General features: G+C 41.6%; 1 protein-coding gene across 1 annotated transcript in view; it reads right to left on the reverse strand.

The window, feature by feature from the left end:
* The window catches only part of atxn10 (ataxin 10), a 66795-nt gene that overhangs the window by 5987 nt on the left and 41355 nt on the right, over positions 1-19453 (reverse strand). The window contains exon 16 of the transcript XR_003691615.1: positions 2581-2709. The gene's annotated coding sequence lies outside the window, so the exon portion shown is untranslated. The remainder of the gene's footprint in view (positions 1-2580; positions 2710-19453) is intronic.

A 19453-nucleotide genomic window follows, 5' to 3' on the forward strand; every position in this document is an offset into this window, starting at 1 on the left:
TCCTTTTCACTGCAAGTGTGTGTGCCTCTGTATTATACTCAAATGCACCTATGTGTGTTTGAGTGAGACTGTGTGGCCATCTGTAGTGTGTGCAGTGTGTGTGTGTGTGTGTGTGCAGTGTGTGTGTGAATGCTCAGAGGAGGAGACTGTGCCCTGCACTCCTTGGGAGAGGCGTGGGAACCCCATTCATCTTAGGAGCCAGGGTTCATTGTGGGGTACATAGCATCAAATGTGTCTGGGGGTTTGCCTGCCTGTGTGTGTGTGTGTGTGTGTGTGTGTGTGTGTGTGTGTGTGTGTGTGTGCAATTGTACATAAACGCGTCCTGTGTGTCTTATTCAAGATGTAGTGTGATGGTCTTTATGTTAGCTTTCACATTCCCTTCAGTTTTGCTGTTCTCTAACATTCTGTAACAACCAATATAATTTCCTTTATAAATCTGTCTCGCTGATTAAATATTGAGGCAAAATCTGCAATTGCTACATCACTTTTTTATACACTATTTTATTTAAAAAAACAAACAATGCAGGGGTCCTCAGTGGTTTATTATTTTCAATTTAAAAGTGAGGCCCTTTTAAGCACAGTAAATCGTTAAAAAAAATTTGTTGTTTAAAATCTTGCAATAAACTGACCTATTGCCAGTTTTGCGTAAAAATATATATTTTGTCAAACCAGGTTTGTGTTTTTGCGTCTTCTCAGGAGGGGAATATTCTTTTTAAGACTGCCAATATTTTGAGAAAATAAACTATGTCTTTCCTGTATGACATAAATAGACCTGACAGATCAGAGATTATAAGAATGCAGAGGACACTTTGAAACATGTCCATGTCAGAAGGAACTTTAAAACATTTTCAATGTTTTTCAACAGTTAATTAAACGATTGACAGGTTCCAAGTTATGAATAGCGTATTAAAGCGTGTCTCTCCCCTTTTCCCTCCAGGGCTCCGAAAATATCACCTTTTAATTTCTAAGTATGTGTGTGTTAGGTAGAGGAATAAAGTAGAAAGGAAAGAAACAGAAAAAAAGAGCAGGAAAAATATTCATTGGATTCTGCTGCAGTTTTTACTGCTGCACCTTGTGAGCCGATGGGGTTCAGCAACGACGTGCTCCTTCTCCAAATACTGATGTACTAGCTCATAATTTCCCGGGCTGAAGGTCTCAGAAGATGGGTTCGGAATGCACTGAATGCGGCAAGCGAAGTCGGGGTTTCCGGATGGCTTTACAGTGATGGCGGAGCTCGCGCCAGGCGCGCCAGGCCCTGTAGTACGACAGTGGCTGTCTGTCAAACGTAGGACGTAGGTGGGATGACTGGAGCTTTCTGTGATGACTCACGCTGCCTCCACTCCTATCTATTGGTCATCGTAGACTCTGATGTGCCTTGAGGTGTTCAACATTAAGCCATATCAACAGGCAATGTGGAAAGAAATTTAAATTAGCGCTAATTCAAAAAAACGATTCATGGGCGATAATTGAAAGATGCCTTACTATAAGGCATCAGTGAGGGGTGTGGCACATTGAGTTTTTTAATTATGTGGAAAATATGATATAATACAGACAAAATTAGTGCTGGTATTCTTCCTGAGGGATAAAGCAGGTGTGTTACTAACATTAAAGACAATTCAACTTTTATTAATTAATAATAACTTACACAACCCAAATATTGTGTATGTAGGTTACATAGCTTTGGATTTAATTGCGTCTTCATACGGCTTAATAGAACCTAAGAGAAATGTCTACAGCTTAATTCCCTGAAGCATTTTTCTTGTTTATGTAAAGGAAATGAAAAAAAATGAAAACGTACGCTTTATATTTGAGCCACATTAGCTACAAAGCACCATAACAGTTATGTCTAAAAGGCCTGTTCGAGCTGTATCAAAGCTACATGTGGCCACGTGTCAGCAATGACCCGTTTTCAAATGTTAAACCTATTACAAACCAGGAACCTTGCACATATTCACTAAGATGAGGTTTAAATGAGAAAACTCAATATGAGAATCGCTGTTAATAGTTTTCTAATAGCTGACCAGAAGAGAAAAGAGAAGAGAGACAGAGAGAGAGAGAGAACGAGAGAGAGAGAGAGAGAGAGAGAGAGAGAGAGAGAGAGAGAGAGAGAGGAGGGGTGGGGGGTGGGGGGGTGGGGTGGGATGAGCGTTGTGGTGGGGCTCGGCCTTGTGCAGCAGGCCTTGTCTGGCCCTCGGCCCAACATTACAGCACTAGTCCCTCTCTGCTCCCTCCAAAAACCGTCTCTCTTTCACATTCACAAAAGGCCGACCTGGACTGCAAAACTGCAGGTAGGAACGCACCAGAAGAGAGTAGCTCAGTTTCGTCTGAAATTCAAAGCTCATGCCACGTTACCCCCCTGGTTTGCCTATATTTAGTTAAGCCTCCTCTCTCTGGATAGTAATGTAGCCCTGAAGGACACCTAGACTTTACACACAAAAGTCACTGTGGCGTTCGTCTTTGTGTGTCATCGTTATGTCAAAAGAAAACCTCTGCATGTGGGCATGCTTCATACACACACATAAACAGGCATATATGCATACACACACTTACCTCCACACCCACACACACACTCTGACTTACCCACTGAGACTTTGTAGGCAACTGGCACAAACACCAGTCATCAGCTATCCGGGGTAAAGCGCCGAAATCTCCGCCGTTCATTGTGCTGGATTCCTCTGTGGCTGCTCACAGTATGTCCACATATCCTCTCTGTAGAGAAGGGCAGAGAAGGAGCTCCGTTTTTAAGTCACACAGCTCTGCACTCCCTGCAAGGAGTAGGTGGGCATGCAAACGAGAGACCCATTCAGAGTCCCAGAAAGTGCCAGCCTCCCTGTCTGCCTCAACGCCTTGTCTATATGTCTGTCTGCCCCTCTGTCTGGGTTTTACCCTGTCAATCTGGCCACCTTACCCCAAACCCATCTCTAAGCCTCGGGTAAGCTGCCTAACCTCAGTTAACTGCTTTCTAATATTTACAAACCGGCTCCCCTCGCTCTCTCCTGTCTGCCACCTCCTAGTCAGGGCCCACCACAATAAGGAGGCCATGTGGGTTTCCCATGGAGTCGCGTGTTCCTCCCGTCTGGCAGTTAACAAGACTTTGAATGAGGAATGTTAGCAAACAGAGCCGCTGAATGTCGGGTGAATGCTAAGCCAGGCAGCCAGTCAGATCGCAGCACTGGCCCGGGCATATGAATAATGCAGAAGACTCGACAGGGAGGAGAGGAGGCAAGGCTCCACCTCCCACTGCCCCTTCCAAACTCCACCCGCCCCTCCCTCTTTTCCCTGCTCGAAACTCAAATGCCTTCACGGGAGCAAGAGAGCAGAGGGGGGAGAGAGAGGATTCAAGATCTCTGTTGCTACTCACTCATGCAATACAAAAAAAGAGAGAGAAGAATAGTTACACATGCACACACATGTCATTCCTACAAATCAGTTCTTGAAACATGCCACTTTTTTCCTTTCGTTTGGAACTATCTCACTCTTTTTTGGCTTTTTGTGTCTTTTGTTTGGAATTGGCACCTGTCCCAGAAAAAGCCCCGTTCCTGCTCCGCCCTCCTGCTCCCCTTTCACTGGAGACTGCCCACAAGAGAGAGAGAGAGAGAGGGGGGGAGAGAGAGAGAGAGAGAGAGAGAGAGAGAGAGGGAGAGAGCCTGAGGAAGAGAGGGTGGAGCAGAAAACCCAAAAGAGGGAGAGGTTTAAAGATGGAAAGGGTGAGGAAGGAGGAGGGCAAAGGAGATAAGAACACATGAAAATACACAAGAAATCATCTGCTGAAATCAAGATACGTGCACAGGTAACATAAAATCAAGCAGCAAAAAACCTGCTGTCTTCGTCCTCACGAATCAAGAGAAAAGGAAGCATGGCGAGCAATCAAGAAGCACGTGCTTGAAAAAAGCCTTCGCATCGCAGTAGCGCACAAACCAAAACCACTGATTCTACATTGACAACAACACAGAAGCAGCAAAAACTGACCAAATGCATGTGATCAGTGCCCGCGAAGTGAAGAAAACGGGTGTCCCGAAAAATGTATTCGCAAATGGCGCAGCAATGTCGAAGTAGGAGTAAAGCAAAGCCACTTGTTGCATGATATTGAGGAGCTCAGATCTTGCAGAGAGAAGCGAGTGCAGGCAGAGGGTTAAAATCCTGGGACTGGGAGTAGTAAAAAATCCCTCCCTCTTTTGGCACAGACTAGCTAAAGGGGAGGGCCCGCCTGTAGAAATAGCAGCAGAGTGTTTTTCCCCTCTTTTTTTTTTCAGAGCTGCAGCGTCCCAGTCTACCCTCTTGCATGTGGCCGGGACCCAGGGAGAGAGGAGGAGAGCGATAGATAGAAAAAGAAGCAAGAGCCGAGAGGGGAGGGGGCGAGAGAGGGAGGGGAGAAGAGCTGTGAGTGGAGGAGAAAGGGCTCAGCTGATGATGAAACAGGGACGTGTGGGAGTGTGTGCACACTACGCATTTGCATCACTGGCCCGATACGACGTGCGCGTGCATGAGGCGGGGTAGGTGGGTCGGGGGGCACTTCTCCTTAGGAGGAGAGTCACAGCAAACGCACACTCACAAATGATTAAAAGGATTCTTGGACAACTTGCAACGGCTAACTTTGAGATTCATTGAAAAGATTAACGATTTATCTTTTCATTTCAGAGCTGTTGCTGCTTTGGGTTGTATATCAGACATTTGTCTTTAACATGTCCTTCATTACAAAACGTCCGGGGGGCAACAGAAGCAATGGCGTTCCCCTAATAAAGGCCAAAAAAAGGTCTGGCATTATCACTGATGAATATCGTCTTGATTATTTTTCTCGACCACAGACATGTTAATGAGTTGAAAAGCTACATTGACTGTTTTGGCACGCAATTACAGTCACCTAGGTGCGCCTGCAATGCCATGATTGAAACAGTGAACCATGCTGTAAAATCCTGGAATATTTACTGCAGTGCGCCCGCCATGTGCCATTACTAGGCCACCCTCGCCTTGCTGCTATCTGCAGCAGCAGCAGCAGCGGTCCTGCGTGCGAATAAGGAAAGGAGAAATGTCGGGCAGTAACCGAACGATAAAATGGACTCTGCTGATGACTCGTGTCCTGCTCCCTCCTTCCCCCCCCTCCACCTCCCCTTCAGTGTCCAGCCTATTCTGTCTCCCACCCTTTCTTGTCCTTTCAGTAGCACTGTTATAGCCTACAGTAATAAACAGCCCTGCTCTGAACAGCTAGTGTTAATTTAAGCCTGCAAGGAGGATCCTTTTTATATTTTTTTGTGCCAGATACCACCCCTGCTGTCTTTCTCTTTCTCCCTGTCTCATGCACACCTACCAACCTCTGCATCAGCCTGCTGAAGGTTATTCACAATCGTCCGGTTTCCACGCGACTTCCCTCCCCAAAAACTCTGCGGCCAAAATGCTGTAATGCCCCTTAGCTGTTTGCAACAGATTCCCTCATGGCAGAAAAACAACTTCCTCTCTTTTGGACTTCATTCCCCTCCCCTCCGGTCTTCTCTTCCCCAAAAGAAACCTAGAACTCAGCACAGGCAAATTTTTCCCCTCCTTTCTCCCCAAAGTAGCAGCCACACAAAAGAGAGAGGAAAAAGGGAAAACTGTCCAAAAAACGACAGATCTCACATCATGGAGCACAGCTAGCTCGTCTTGATTTCAATCTGTCTTTATAGCTCACGCAGAGTGTAAAGGGGAATTGCCCACATTAAAACAAATAAAGGTGGGGAAACCTTTTTACACTCCACCGTTTTCTGTGTGTGTGTGTGTTTTTTACTGCGGAGAAGAAGACGAAGACCAGAGCAAGTATAAGCGATAAAACAGCAAACTAATATGGCCGCTTGGTTAGTTGCAGTCTCTCCTTCCTCCTCACTCTCAGTCCTGGAGGCTGACAGAAAAGGTGTTACGCTGCTGTGTGTTTCCTTAGGAGAGAGAAAGAGAGAGAGAGAGAAAGAGAGACAGAGTGCACTTGCCTAACTCTCCTCAGCCTCAAATGAAACTCAGGTTCCCTGTGTCTTGCTGCAACATTAACAGATCAAAAACACACAATGTACGAACACAAAACCTTGAGAAAAAATGAGCAAAAAATGAGTGAGACAAAAATCACATCAAATTACTACAGAGGTTTAACACAGGTAACCCATGATTTCACTGCACTTTGTCAAGCTATATAAATGACTCGTGTCCCTTGATGAGAAAAACAGATCGAGCACCAAAACATTCATTAGATTGACCCTGTGACGTCACATCTCGCCACATCTTTGAACCAATTGCACTGGCTGCAGGCATAAAACGCCACCACAACTGCATGCTGAATATTAATCAAACAATAGTGTAAACAAATGCATGTTTCGTCTGCAATTTCAAGAGACCCTTAGTCCTGCTTATCAATCTAAGACACCGTTTCTCCTAGTCAGTTGTTAACCATCTAACATGTGGCAGGAATTCAAAAAACTTGGCAGAGCCTGTTGCACCGTACGTCGCAGAGAGTTCACTTGAGGATACGACTCTGGTTTTGGCTCAGCTGCCAACTTCTGACACTGTAGCCCTCTGCGCGGCCTCGCCCCTGCAGGAGCGGCCTGCGTAATGCTGCCATTGATGAAACTCCAATATTAACAACCTCATTTATGGCACCTCCAAGAGTCCACAACCACAATTTTTTCATCAACCCCCATCACCCCCAGGTTAAATCCAAGCAGTGCTCTACCTTTACATTCATTGTAAGTGTGTAAAAGCATATTGCCTTGTTGATATCTGATATGCATGTAAGTCATATTTTAAAGTTCAGCATATTTGGAACACAGCAGGTAAAGAAAGAGAAGCTGCCGTAAAGTGATTAGGGTTTAATCTTTAAAAGATGGGGGGGAGGGGGGAATTAAATACAAAACAATATCAAATAAACCAACCGCAGTAAATGTGTCAGTGATTCACAACTCATGTTGCACAGTGGCAACACGGCACAGAATGTCTCAGAATCAAAATGAGTTATGATTATGAGCTGAAACAATGGAGCTGTTGATTCAGTGCTCTTATCAGACCCCAGGCGTCTTCACATCCTTATGAATCATCCCATGGATCCACTGCAACAAACAGGACCAATCAACATATACACACACACACACACACACACACACACACACACATACCCTCAGTGCTGTACTGTCCCGGGACAAACAGTACTTGAGAAAAATATGAGCCAAGATATTGTTAATACTCAGTGGTAAAAAAAAAAAAAACATACAGTATAAATACAGAAAAAACATAACATGAATTGTAATTAAATAACAAATTATTTGTTTTTATAGGAAGTTGAACAGATAAGCTAACAAGCAGCTCTCTCTTAAAGGAAATGTATCATTAGCAAAGCAAAGCAAAAAAACAACAACATTGTGATCCATTTCTGCACCAAAAATGCTATTTCTTCAATGTATTCATTGTAGCTTTAAGTCAGCAGCTAATAAAATGAAATTAAATAAGTAGAACCACCTGATAATGCCAGTAAAGAGAGATGTGACCCTCTCTGCAGTAGCTACTTCTGTGAATACATGACTTATTGCATTTAAAACGCCAAAGTTCGGGTCTTTTTTTTTTACAAGCTTAAGAGGTTGTCCTGAATGGTAATAACTCAGACGTATAACCCTAACTGTATTTACACCTTATAAGTTACAGTCATCTATACATTCACACTCCGGCAAACACACATACACACACACACACACACACTTCCTCTACTCTTCGGTGACCAGTGTGGCACGCCCGCTCCCTCTACAAGGTGGTCTAGTGAGGGGCCCCTCGGCAGCACGCGCCTTGACAACTTCTCTATTACAGCCGTGACCCCTAAGGTCAGTCTCTGAAGGGTTCTGAACAAAGGCCACGACCCTGGGGTCAGAAGTGTAATGCCGGGGGCAGGCCGGGGCCCCACGGCAAAGGGAGCGTGCTGTTTGCTTTGAAAGGTAAGGATCACTAACACAGAGGCCTAATAAGGATTAAGGGGCCATCCCCTTTGGGATGTCACTCTGGGGCCTCATACATCAGTCTCTATTAACCTCCATGACCCCCGGTGGCCATTATGGGGCAGCGGGTCACAGTCACTCACGCTGCAGAGCTATGAAACCCAACGACGTATTCAACCTTTAACATGGGTGTTGCTGATTACATGGACAAATTGTTCTAAGAGTTAACGCCTTGTCACATAGGACACAGTTCTCCTTTTGAGGAGTTTTGCCTTTCCAGGCAGCTTTCATCTTGTTGCAGTAGTTGATAGATTTCAGTTTGTAATAAGGAAACTTTAAGGTAAAAAGTTATCAGCCATTAGGTTATCTGTCTCAGTAATTAAACAAAAGCCTGACAGTCTTTAAAATTAATAAATGTCAACTGAAAATCATGTGAAAGCAATAGAATTTATTTTATGCACTCTGATAAAGAACCAGAGAGAGTTTGGTAAAACTTTGACAGAAGCAGGTGAGCAATAACCGAGAGGATAAAATCACAAAATGGAGGACAGGATGAGACAACATGGCGGCCTTAGTGATGCAGTCACTCACACACTGCTTATAACTTGCCAAATCGCTACAAAAAGAATGTATGTTATACAACATATCTCTATACTGTAGACAAAAAAAGTTATTTTTTAATAAATGCCAAAACAGAAAGCTACGCTGACTTGAATGTAGAAGATACAGATATGAATTCCTTTAGTCACTTTGGGACCAAATAGATACAAACGTTAACCCTCTGCAGTCTGTCTAGGACAAGGTCTGTCTTTTTATTCAATTTAATTTTTTTGCTCAAAAGATGTTGTTAGGGACAAATAAAGTATTTAAATTATTTCAAAGTTCAGAATAAGTATGAAATATAATTATTTCATGCCAGAATGAGAGAGAAAAAAAGAGACTTAACTATTATAACATTTCTTTCTCTCACATAATTGAAATAAAGTGAATACAAGCAAATACATTTATTTGAAAACCAAATATAAACATCATATATATGCATAAATACTAATCTTGATATAACTGTATCACTAAAATAGAGTCCAAATAAAGGCCACATTGTGAATAATTGGTCATGTAATGAGAGCTCGTTCAACCAGCATTAAGTGCAGGAAAAAAGGAGGCAAACGTTTCAGTCAGGGATCAAAATGGTTTTTTTTTCAGCTCCGGATACATTTTTGAAAAAGCTGAATGCATTTATGAATTCATTTAAAAATTAGCTTGACAGAATATAGGACTTTGTTTAAAAGAAAAAGTTAAAAAAAATTACATTATGTGATATATTAAGAGATTGGGTTCGATTTTAAAAAGGGACCCCTGCAAAAGGACAAACTTTTATTCTGAAAAGATTCTGTATATTTTATTAACAAAATTATGATAATTTAGTTTTTCCTGCATTCTGCCGGAAAGACTTTCGTGATAAATTTAACTTTGAAATCTTTTCATAAACTGAACTCTGGGAAGTAATATGGCAAAACTGAAAATGTAATGTACTTATTTTTAAGCAAAGCTTCATCATGACTAAATGATTTAAATTCTAATTATTGTATAACAATTAGGAAATGACAATTTTATAAACTACTCAAGCTGCAGTTTCATTTGGAAACACTTAAAAATGAATGAGAATTTTCTCTCTGTTTGTGCAATTAAACATGTGATTGAGAAGGCTTTTCACCAGGATGTTACATTTTTATGAAACTTTAAATGTCTTAAGAAAGGTGGGATAATAAAAAGACATTATTGTTTTCAAATAAGTGGCTATCTGTGTTCAAAGTCATATGAGTTTCAGACTTTTCAGACATTTTGGACGTGCAATTCAAAGATCATCATTTTCAAATGCAGCTATCATGACTGCAAGTTGCATCTATCTTATACATTTTTAATTATTTCACATTTGAAACTGAGTATTAAACACATTATACATTTTCATCACTCTATAAATATGATTTTTAAAACTTGTATATTACAAATGCACGAGGGTAAAGCAACTGACTGAAGCTTTAAATAAACAAAGTGGTGAAAGCCTATGAGGTCAAAAAAATCCTTCAAGTGTTTTTCGAACACCAGTTCACATTTATCAAGGGCACTAACTCAGGACTTTGATTCACATGTATTCCTTTGATAATCATTAAGCCACTGACCTCTAAAAACCGAGCTTCTCTGCGTGGAGGGAGCCCTTTCGGCAGCAGAGCAGAGCAGAGCAAAAGTTGAAAAAGAGGAGAGACGAAATCAACCTGCGCTCGTGAGAGACAAGTGTCCTACACAGCTTTTAAAACAGCCTAACCAACAACAAATCCCAAACAAGCAGCATTTTGAGAGCTTCACCTCCTTTATTGCAGCTCTTCTCGCATTAAAGTAAAGGCAGTGCTTTGGGAGAATCATTGTCCTACTTTTAGTTAACCATGACACTCCCCTCTCTAGGTCACTTTGCAACTGTCAGTTTCTTTTAGTTTTAGTTTTTTTTTAGAAAAGTTTGGTTTTTAATTTAACAGAATACACTGCCCATTTGAGGACATTCAAAAAACGAAAATGTAACAATGAAACGCCATTTTGATCTTTGGCAAACAGGGCTTTCCCCCCTGTGATTTGAAATAAATGTGTGGAGCGTGGCAAAATTAAATTTACAACAAACCTAATGCTGCAATTCTTGCTACCTTGGTCTTATTCAAGCTCACATTAAATAGATTTTCATTATGAGGCATCAAAATATTCTTCAATGACACAGGAAAAATGCTCTGAATGCAAAGTCAAGTGCTCTCAAGACTGCAACATTTCAGCTCAAACATTTGTGTCATTTTTGTCATTTTGTTATTCTGGAGTAACTCGTTATTATAGTAATAATGCAAGAAAAACTAAGGCAAATTATAAACTGTAGACATGCTAACAAGATAAATTAAAAATATATTATAGACACATTTTTGGATATTTGAAACTTACCCCTCCTCTCCATTCCTCTCAATACAAACACACACACACACACACACACACACACACACACACACACACACACACACATCTCTCCTGATTCCCAGCTAATTGCTACTCACATTTCGGGGTCCATCCCGCATTAATAAATAATTATATTTGCCGCTCTTATCAAACATCAGCTTACATGCAGTTCTCTGGCATTCTCAGAGAGCGGTGCCACCTCTTAAAGGGTTCGGACCAGCTGTTGGTTTTAGTTTAATGCCACGTCACAGAGCCACTGCAGCGTAGATGGGCCTGCGTGACCTAGCTCGGCCCAGATAGAAGCTCTTCACACCCTAGCCCCCATCGGGACCGTACATGCACATTTCATACGAGGAAGGTGGTACCATGTGAACCCACGTTTTATTTTACCTGCAACGTATCTGTCCTTCCTGTTATTTCCCTCTGTTCTTTTCTTATTTCCAAAAAATCTGCCATTCATCTGACTGCCAATTCAGCTGACTAAGGGTCCAGGAACACTACAAATAGAGTGTTTGTTTGATTTCATATCGAGCATGAGTGCGTGCACACACACACACACAGAAAAACATTCCCAGACAGAGAAAGAGAGAGAGTGTGTGTGTGTGTGTGTACTGTATGTACTATATGTGTGTGTGTGTGTGTGAGTGCGACTTAATGATCTACTCGAGGACATCCACGTAGCACACTAAAATTGAAAAATGAAGATTGGTAATAGGTCAGAGCGTCTCCTAACTGACACAGCTGCCGAGTCTTGATGCTAGTGATTTATCTTTAATTGGATTTTACAGAGGGATCTCCCAGTGGGTTTCGGCGGTCTCATTTCTGAACTGTCCCTACAACCTTATGCAGACTGTACTGACAAATAAGCAAAGTGGGCCTGGCAGTAAACAGAATTATTGTTTTGCAAATCTATACAGCCGCACAGAAAATATTTATCTGCATATTTTTACATATATTTAATGTGAAAACACTGAACCCCCCCCCCCAATTCATGGCTGACCTCAATATTAACTCCAAATCATTGTTAAAAATGAAGCCCTGATCCAGTTCTTCAAACAATTTATTGCATTCATTTTGCTTAAAGTACGAGTCTATAAATATTACACTACATTAATTAAATATATTTTCTAAGGGGAGTTTCTACTGAACGAAATGTCCACAGAAATACCAAACAAGTAAATCACTAATACACCACTAGCTCTTACTTAAAAAAAAAAAAAAAAGTGTTGTTTTTTTTCCCCTCAAAGTATTAAACCACGATGGTGTCTACTGCAGTGTGCAGTCTAGTGAGAGGGAGAAAGAGACGCTGGCTCTCAGGGGTTAAGATGCTAGCAGTCATGTGCCTGTCGGCTGCAACAAAAGCCTGCCTATGTAGGGTGCATACAGATGGAGCGAGGTCCTTTGTGTGCAGCGTTTCACACGTCGCAGCCTAGGAACTGCCAGGTCTGGCTCTCTGGGCCTGGCTACAGGCCTAACTAGCAGCTTGTAACACCTGACGCTGGGCTCGCACTTTGCTTTTTTTTTTGCTTGGGACGCAAATGCAGCAAGTTTTGATAAGATAATGGAATAGAAGTCCAAATAGACGGTCACACAGCTCAACACAAACAATCGCTACAAAATACAGCAGAGCACGGCGCTGTAGCCAGGCAAGCTCAAATCAGCATGACAGGAGCAATTGTAAGCATGTCTCCCACTCAGGTCTGTCACAAAATATTAGATTTTTCCCTCCTCTGCTGTCTGTCAAATATCCCTGTAAAAATGCTCTTCAATATAAATACAACCAGTCCAAGTTTTAATCATGTGTACAGTTGTGCATGATGTGTACATAGTTTTGTATCCTACTATATACAGCGTGTCTGTGTGTGTCTGCATATTCTGCTATATTTATGCTATGTGTGCCAAGTCTCTAAGGCAAGTCCCTTATAGTGTACATATTGGTGTACACAGTGATTAAACTAGCTAATGCCTGGAACAAGCTTTAAAATGGTAGTACAGACCGTCACAAGCAAGAAACCCATGGGTTTGAAAATGTTTTTTTTCTATAGAAATGATTCGTCTGCCCTCAAATCTGCAAAAAAAATCCCTTTCTGTATACACATATTAGGTGTGCAGGGCATTCATACTATAAGCACTCCCTATCTGTGTACAAGCCAAAACTACAAATTGTCATTGAAAACTAATATTTTTGGTCAATTTAATATTTTCAATAATGCAAGTTTATTTCATTGAGAATGATTACACAAATGGGAATTCTGCTGTTGATGGAAACAAATCCAGACATATACAGCACAAATGAGGTGTTGCAAAATTAAATCCATACTGCTACGCCTTCATTTAAAAGCAACAAAGATTTGACCTTGAATAGGGCATTAAGTTTCCTTCTGTACTACATGTATATATTATATACACATAACTCTGCAGTGCAAAGTCACAGTGATAAATTATATATAATTTTGTGTCACGCTGTTTGCTAAAGATTGCCTTTTGAAAAAAGCCGCACTGTAAATAGAAAAAGTGATAAAAGGCTGAAGGTGATTGTTTGATATTATTGTACTCCTCACATTCATAAAAATAGACGTCTGACACTACAGTTTTGTACTGTACTATTCTATAGTATATTCACTTGAGATGAGGTGGAAGCTCTTAACCAGAGTAATTGAGCAGGTGGGGGGTTTGCTTCCCTGCCTGAGGACCCTTCAGCAGCACACCTGGTTGCTATGAGAATACAGCCTTTGACATTTTAAACGGAGGACAATCTCCCTGAGCATTAGGGTACCCTGCTGCCCTGACTGCACTTAAAATCCACATAATATGGATAGAAATGCTGTGGACCAGTATTATTCTATTATTTCAAGTACATAGCCCGCTGCTTGCAGTAAGTTAACATAAACATTTAAAAAGCCTTACTTAAGTATTTAGTCAATACAAAATTACTTGATCACTGTGCTGTTAGTTTTAGATTGTGAAAGCCCAAACCCAGCCACATGAAGCAACACTCCGAAGAAACCCTCAGGTTAGTGTTAGAACCATAAAAAGTCAATTCTGCTATCCATCCAAAAATCACAATACATTTTTAACGAGATGTTTTGCTTATATATATATATATATATATATATATATATATATATATATATATATATATATATATATATATATATATATATATATATATATAGGCTTGCTGGCACAAAAACAACAGGACGAAAAGTGGGTATAATGGTTTACCTAAAAGCACTTTCACACAAATTAGCAAGCTATTAATTAGATATATGAAATTGTTTGAATGTGCTTCATAACATATATTAGAAACATAATTGAAAGATTTTCTGTCAGTTTTTAGTTTGCATCTAAATACAAAACAGAAGACTTTTTACTCCCCAATGTGTCCATCTCCTAGAGAAGAGAATTAAACTAAAAGCTCTTCAAGTACACATTTATAAATTGCACAATGGTCATTTATCATGCCATCACACTTGTTTGAAACCGGTGAGGTGCATTTAGCTCCCACATATCGTCACGTATTGTTCTTCCCCATGTTACACATTTTATTAAGAGTGTAAATACTCCAGGATCGGGAAATTAAACTCTGCAGGCCAAATGTGCAGGTATGTAATGTATGTGTAAAAGTCTCTCTTTCTTTCTCACACACACACACACACACACACACACACACACACACACACACACACACACACACACACACACACTAAACCCTCTTTGTCAAACAAACTACTGCTTTATATGTATGTCAACTTTCACAATTTATATGTATGTCAACTTTCTTTGTCAGCACAGTCTGAAGAGTATTTACATATACATGCACACATGTATAGAAACCACATGCTTGAGTTACATACTACCAGGACAAGCTGGCCAGGCGCCTGACAACCACAGCGATGGAGGAGAAAAAAAAGGTACCCTGGCGTGTTAGTTTTCTGCCAGGGAGTCCCTATTGACCTGTTAAACCTTTGTGACTGGAACAAATGCAAATGGCGCTGACTTGTTCACAAAAAATACTAAAGGCCTATTCAAATGAGGCCCCGGGCCACAATGCAGCAGTGGCCGAGCCCTCTGTGTAGGCAGGGCAGCCCCCAGTCACAGAGAGAAGAGAGAGAGAGACAGACAGACAGACAGACAGACAGATTCTTTTAGCCATTGCACAGTTCAATTTGGTTGTCTGGTGGAGAGCAACCATCCACTCTCATTACTTCTCCTTCGTGAACACAGACACACACTTAAGATAAAGTTAAGCCTCTGTAGTAATTTAGGCCTTATCGCAAACAATGTTCCACTGCTATGAACTTTATTTCATAATTACCTTGTATGTAATACTTTGCAATTGGGCGCCAGCGGATCTGACTGTTCCTGTTATAAAGCATGACACCAGCCTTGCTTAATAATCACTGCTTTATCCAACTTGACTTTCGCAGGGATACCTGTTGTCCCAATTGTCAGGGACCAAGCAGTTAGACAATCAGGATAACAGGAGTTTGTTGGAAAAAAGTGGGTTTTTATTTACCCAAAAAATGCACAAAACAATATAAGACCAAGAACTTAATATATAAACCAATAAAATTGGTAAACTCAATATAACTCAAACCAAAAATAACTATAACCAAAAATACATGTGCACATCAAAAACCTCCCCCTTGGTTCCTTCCACCTTTTTCTCGAGGCATTCCTCTTCTTGGGTTGGAGAGAGAAAAATAAAAAAAATTAAAACTCCTGTTTCCTCAACTGGATGATGCCACCACTGCCACCAATTGTCATAGGGCGTTCCTATGGCTAACATCTTATCCTACTTTTTAATTCTGTCCATGGGGTATAGAAAAGGAAATGAAGAAAGGGACCAAGTGGAAAAGAGAGGAGACGGGCGTGGGAGGTGAGGGGGAACAAGTGACCCCAATAGATAGATTTTGTGTCAATGTCAAAAAAACTAAAACGTGAGAAAGGTGTTTACATGCCACAGAAATGGAAGTGAGCCAGACAACCCAACTGAGGTTTTCAATAATCAGAGTATGAGCTATTCAAACTGAGATATGAGATTTGTATGCGTCAACCCACAACTGGGTAAACTGGGTTACAAAAACAAAATTCTTCAGCATGTAAACGTAGTCACTGATGCTAAAAATGAATGCAGTCAAGGCACTGTGGGAGGCTCTGGGATGAAAATATTTATTTATTATGCCAAACAAACCACCTTTAAATTAAATTTGACATGTATGTACAAGTATGTGTGGGGCAGAGACTCAGTTCTGTGCTCATTTGACTGTAAATGTGACACAAGGATGCTGTTTCAGTAAAACCCAAATCTTCATCCAATACTAAAATAATAAGCATTTTTTAACAGTATACAGCACAATAGGCCCTTGGAGGTCAAGGAGGGCTTTCTTGTTCCATCTCCTCTCTCCAAATAAGATATTAGCTGGAGCCCGGCTCTCACCAGCACATCTGGACAACACCTGATCTGAGGCATGCTGTCTACTGGACCTCCACTAAACTGGTGGTCTATCAAATGAAGGGTTTTATTTCAAAAGCAGGGTGTATTGAGAGGTAAACCAACTGCCCTAACTCACTTTATCTGAATCCAATACACTGTAAATGTGTAGAAACTAAATGCATAGTATTAATTTGATGGACAAAATATTACATTTTATTTTTCTGATAATCAACCTCAAAAAATAACATTATACATAACATTACTGACTCATTTGACTCTAAATAGTTTCCTTTGTAATTGGCTTAATGACTTATAATAATAATGAATCTTGTCTAGGTTCACCTGATTATATTTTGGAAAATGTATTTAATATTGTCGACATGCAGTATTGAACTGCCTAAAGCACCAACCTCCATGTGTCACAATGTCATCCAATTCCTAGTCTCACATATTCCTTGTCAGTTTTTTTTCTCCTGCCTTATACAAATTCTCCTGTCGTTTTGAGATCCGAGATAGTCCCACCTACCCTGCAGTAGCCCGTTTCCGCCATACCCCATCATCTAACCTCCCCTGCCCACCTGCACACCTGTTCCGACATCCCCATCAGCCCAGTAACATATAATGTATACCGGCCCCCTTCCATTCATTCCCAGGCAGATTGTTTACTGAGCTTCTGCCTTAGCGTTTCAGCCACTTTCTCCACCTGGGTTTTGTCTGTTATAACCCCCTGCCTGGCTTTTGGACTTCTGCTCTCTAGCCTGTTCCCATATTATCCAACACACAACCAAAACAATATGTTGGTGGTTTTGACTTGTGCCTGTGTGGTACTTTTTATTATACAAGTCTCAGAGCCAGGCTTTACAGTATGATCACGCCCATAAAAACCCAGTCGACTCCAATTCTCCGATTCATTGTGGGGGGCATGCAGGATATCTGTGCCTGTCATGAGCGTAGGGCTGCAAAATTAATTGAATAATAATCGCAATCAGAATTTTGGCTTCCCACAATTAAATGAAATGCATGCTCCGCTCATGGAAAACTCTGCTGCATATGAAATCAAGCACTTCCTAAACTAATGGCATGACTCAGGAAGGACTCAGCCAGCGCCACGCCAGCAGTGGCATTACACACAGCCATTTGCTTTGTTTACCTTCATTAAAACGCCTGAAAACCACACCAGGCCGCTACAGTATACCCATACAGATCTCTACAAACTGTTACAAACTCAGTTAAAACTCCACTCAGGTAGAACAATCTTTTGGTTTAATTAAAGGCATTACTTTTTAAGGATTCTATTATTCTACAGTATTGAAAAAACAAATATCTGAATCCCAAAATTGAAAACCGAATACCAACCCAACAAACAAATATTCAATTGGTCGAATATTAGGGTCCAGCCCTACTTAGTTTGATGCAAAAGTGTGTACATTAGCAGGAATGTAGCACAACATGGAAGTAAAAGCAGTGCTCCATTTATTAAATGTGAAGGTGCAATACAAATATTTTGTCCCTTTATTATTAATCGTAATCTAAGACGGATGGCTGACTACTCCATTTAGTTCACAACTGTTCCTGCATAGAGTTAGTGGTAGACTTCTTCTCTGTACGATGCATAATATAACACACTGTCTGAACTCGGCGCCCGGGAGCTTCCCCCAGATTAGGATGCCCTCACTATCTGCATTCGCCACCCAATCCTCCGAGCAACAACTGCCCCCAATGGCAACCCTGAGCCAATGCAACTGGGTTGGACCCAGCTCTCCTCAGAGGTAGACAGCGACTGGACTGGCTGTTTTGTCTTCTCCTGCCCTGTAAAAGGCAAGCCTAACCAGTAATTAGTGAGCCAACCAAAACCTGAAAATGCTTCCTATGCTTCATGCCCAGCTAATACTGCCTGACCAGACCCGTCACATTTCAGCGTTTGTCTGCTGAAGCCAGCTTTATGGACAGCATGCTTGCCACTCAGCTGGACATTGACAGCTCCTAGAACAGCCCTTTAAAGCTAGCGCCCTCGATAGACACCTCTTCTGCTCGGTGACTCATAGGACTGTCCCGGTCCGCCTGGCCATGTCAGGTTCTCATCATGAAACCCTCACCTTTCACCTGATAAACGCACCTCAACCTCCTGTCATTCTGGGGGGTTTTCTAGTTTTTTTGTCTGACCAATGCTCCCGCAGTTTTCCAAGCCCTAGTAAATGACCTGCTTCGGGACATACTGAACAAGTTTGCATTTGTATATTTGGATGACATCCTGGTCTTTTCCAAGACCACGCAAGAGCATGAGCAACATGTGCAGAATGTCCATCAAAGACTGCTGGAGAACCAGCTGTTATTTGGGGTTCATTGTCACTGCAGGCGGTAGAAAACTGCTTTTGTGTGGTCCAAGTCTGCTGAGGAGCCTTCATGGAGTTACAGCGTCGTTTCACCACAGCTCCCAACCTCACCTCAACTATCCTACCCAGAAAACTTTTCTACCACCAAAGCTCCAATAATGTAAAGCTATATTTCTCAGTCCCACCAGTTCAAGTCCTAGGACGTTCTGCTGAACTAGTGGAGATCCTCCCTACCTCCATCACAGAGGCAGTCTCCTGGGGAATCGAACACAAGAACATTCAGCTCCCAGTTGTTGCTATTCACCTTTTTGTCCCAGCTCACCTATGCTTGCAGGTCCTCTAGTTGGGGTACTCCTATCGCATGGCCTGTCACCCTGAGGTTGGACGCACACTGGTACACACATTAGTCTTAGGCAGTGTCCTCGTTTAGGGTACTAGTTGCCTGAAGGTAGAAACTCTTCCTAAGCCTCTCAGTGCTGCCCTGGTGTATCCAGTACCTTCTTTGTGACCTCAACAGGGAGAAAAGGCTGCTACCTGGGTGGTTTTGATCTTTAATGATTCTCCAAGGGTATTTTAATGCCTGGTGTAAATATTCTTTAGGCAGAGTATGGCACTGCCTATTGTGTGATCAGCCAAATAAACTAGTCTTTGCAGGGTCTTGCAGTCCTGTTCGTTGCTGTTTGCGTACCAGGCAGTGATTTTCCCCATTAGGATGCTATCAATGACGTAGTAGACATGGCTCAATATTTGATGGGATA

This window comes from Perca flavescens, chromosome 23 (assembly GCF_004354835.1).
Source record: "Perca flavescens isolate YP-PL-M2 chromosome 23, PFLA_1.0, whole genome shotgun sequence".
Taxonomy (NCBI): domain Eukaryota; kingdom Metazoa; phylum Chordata; class Actinopteri; order Perciformes; family Percidae; genus Perca; species Perca flavescens.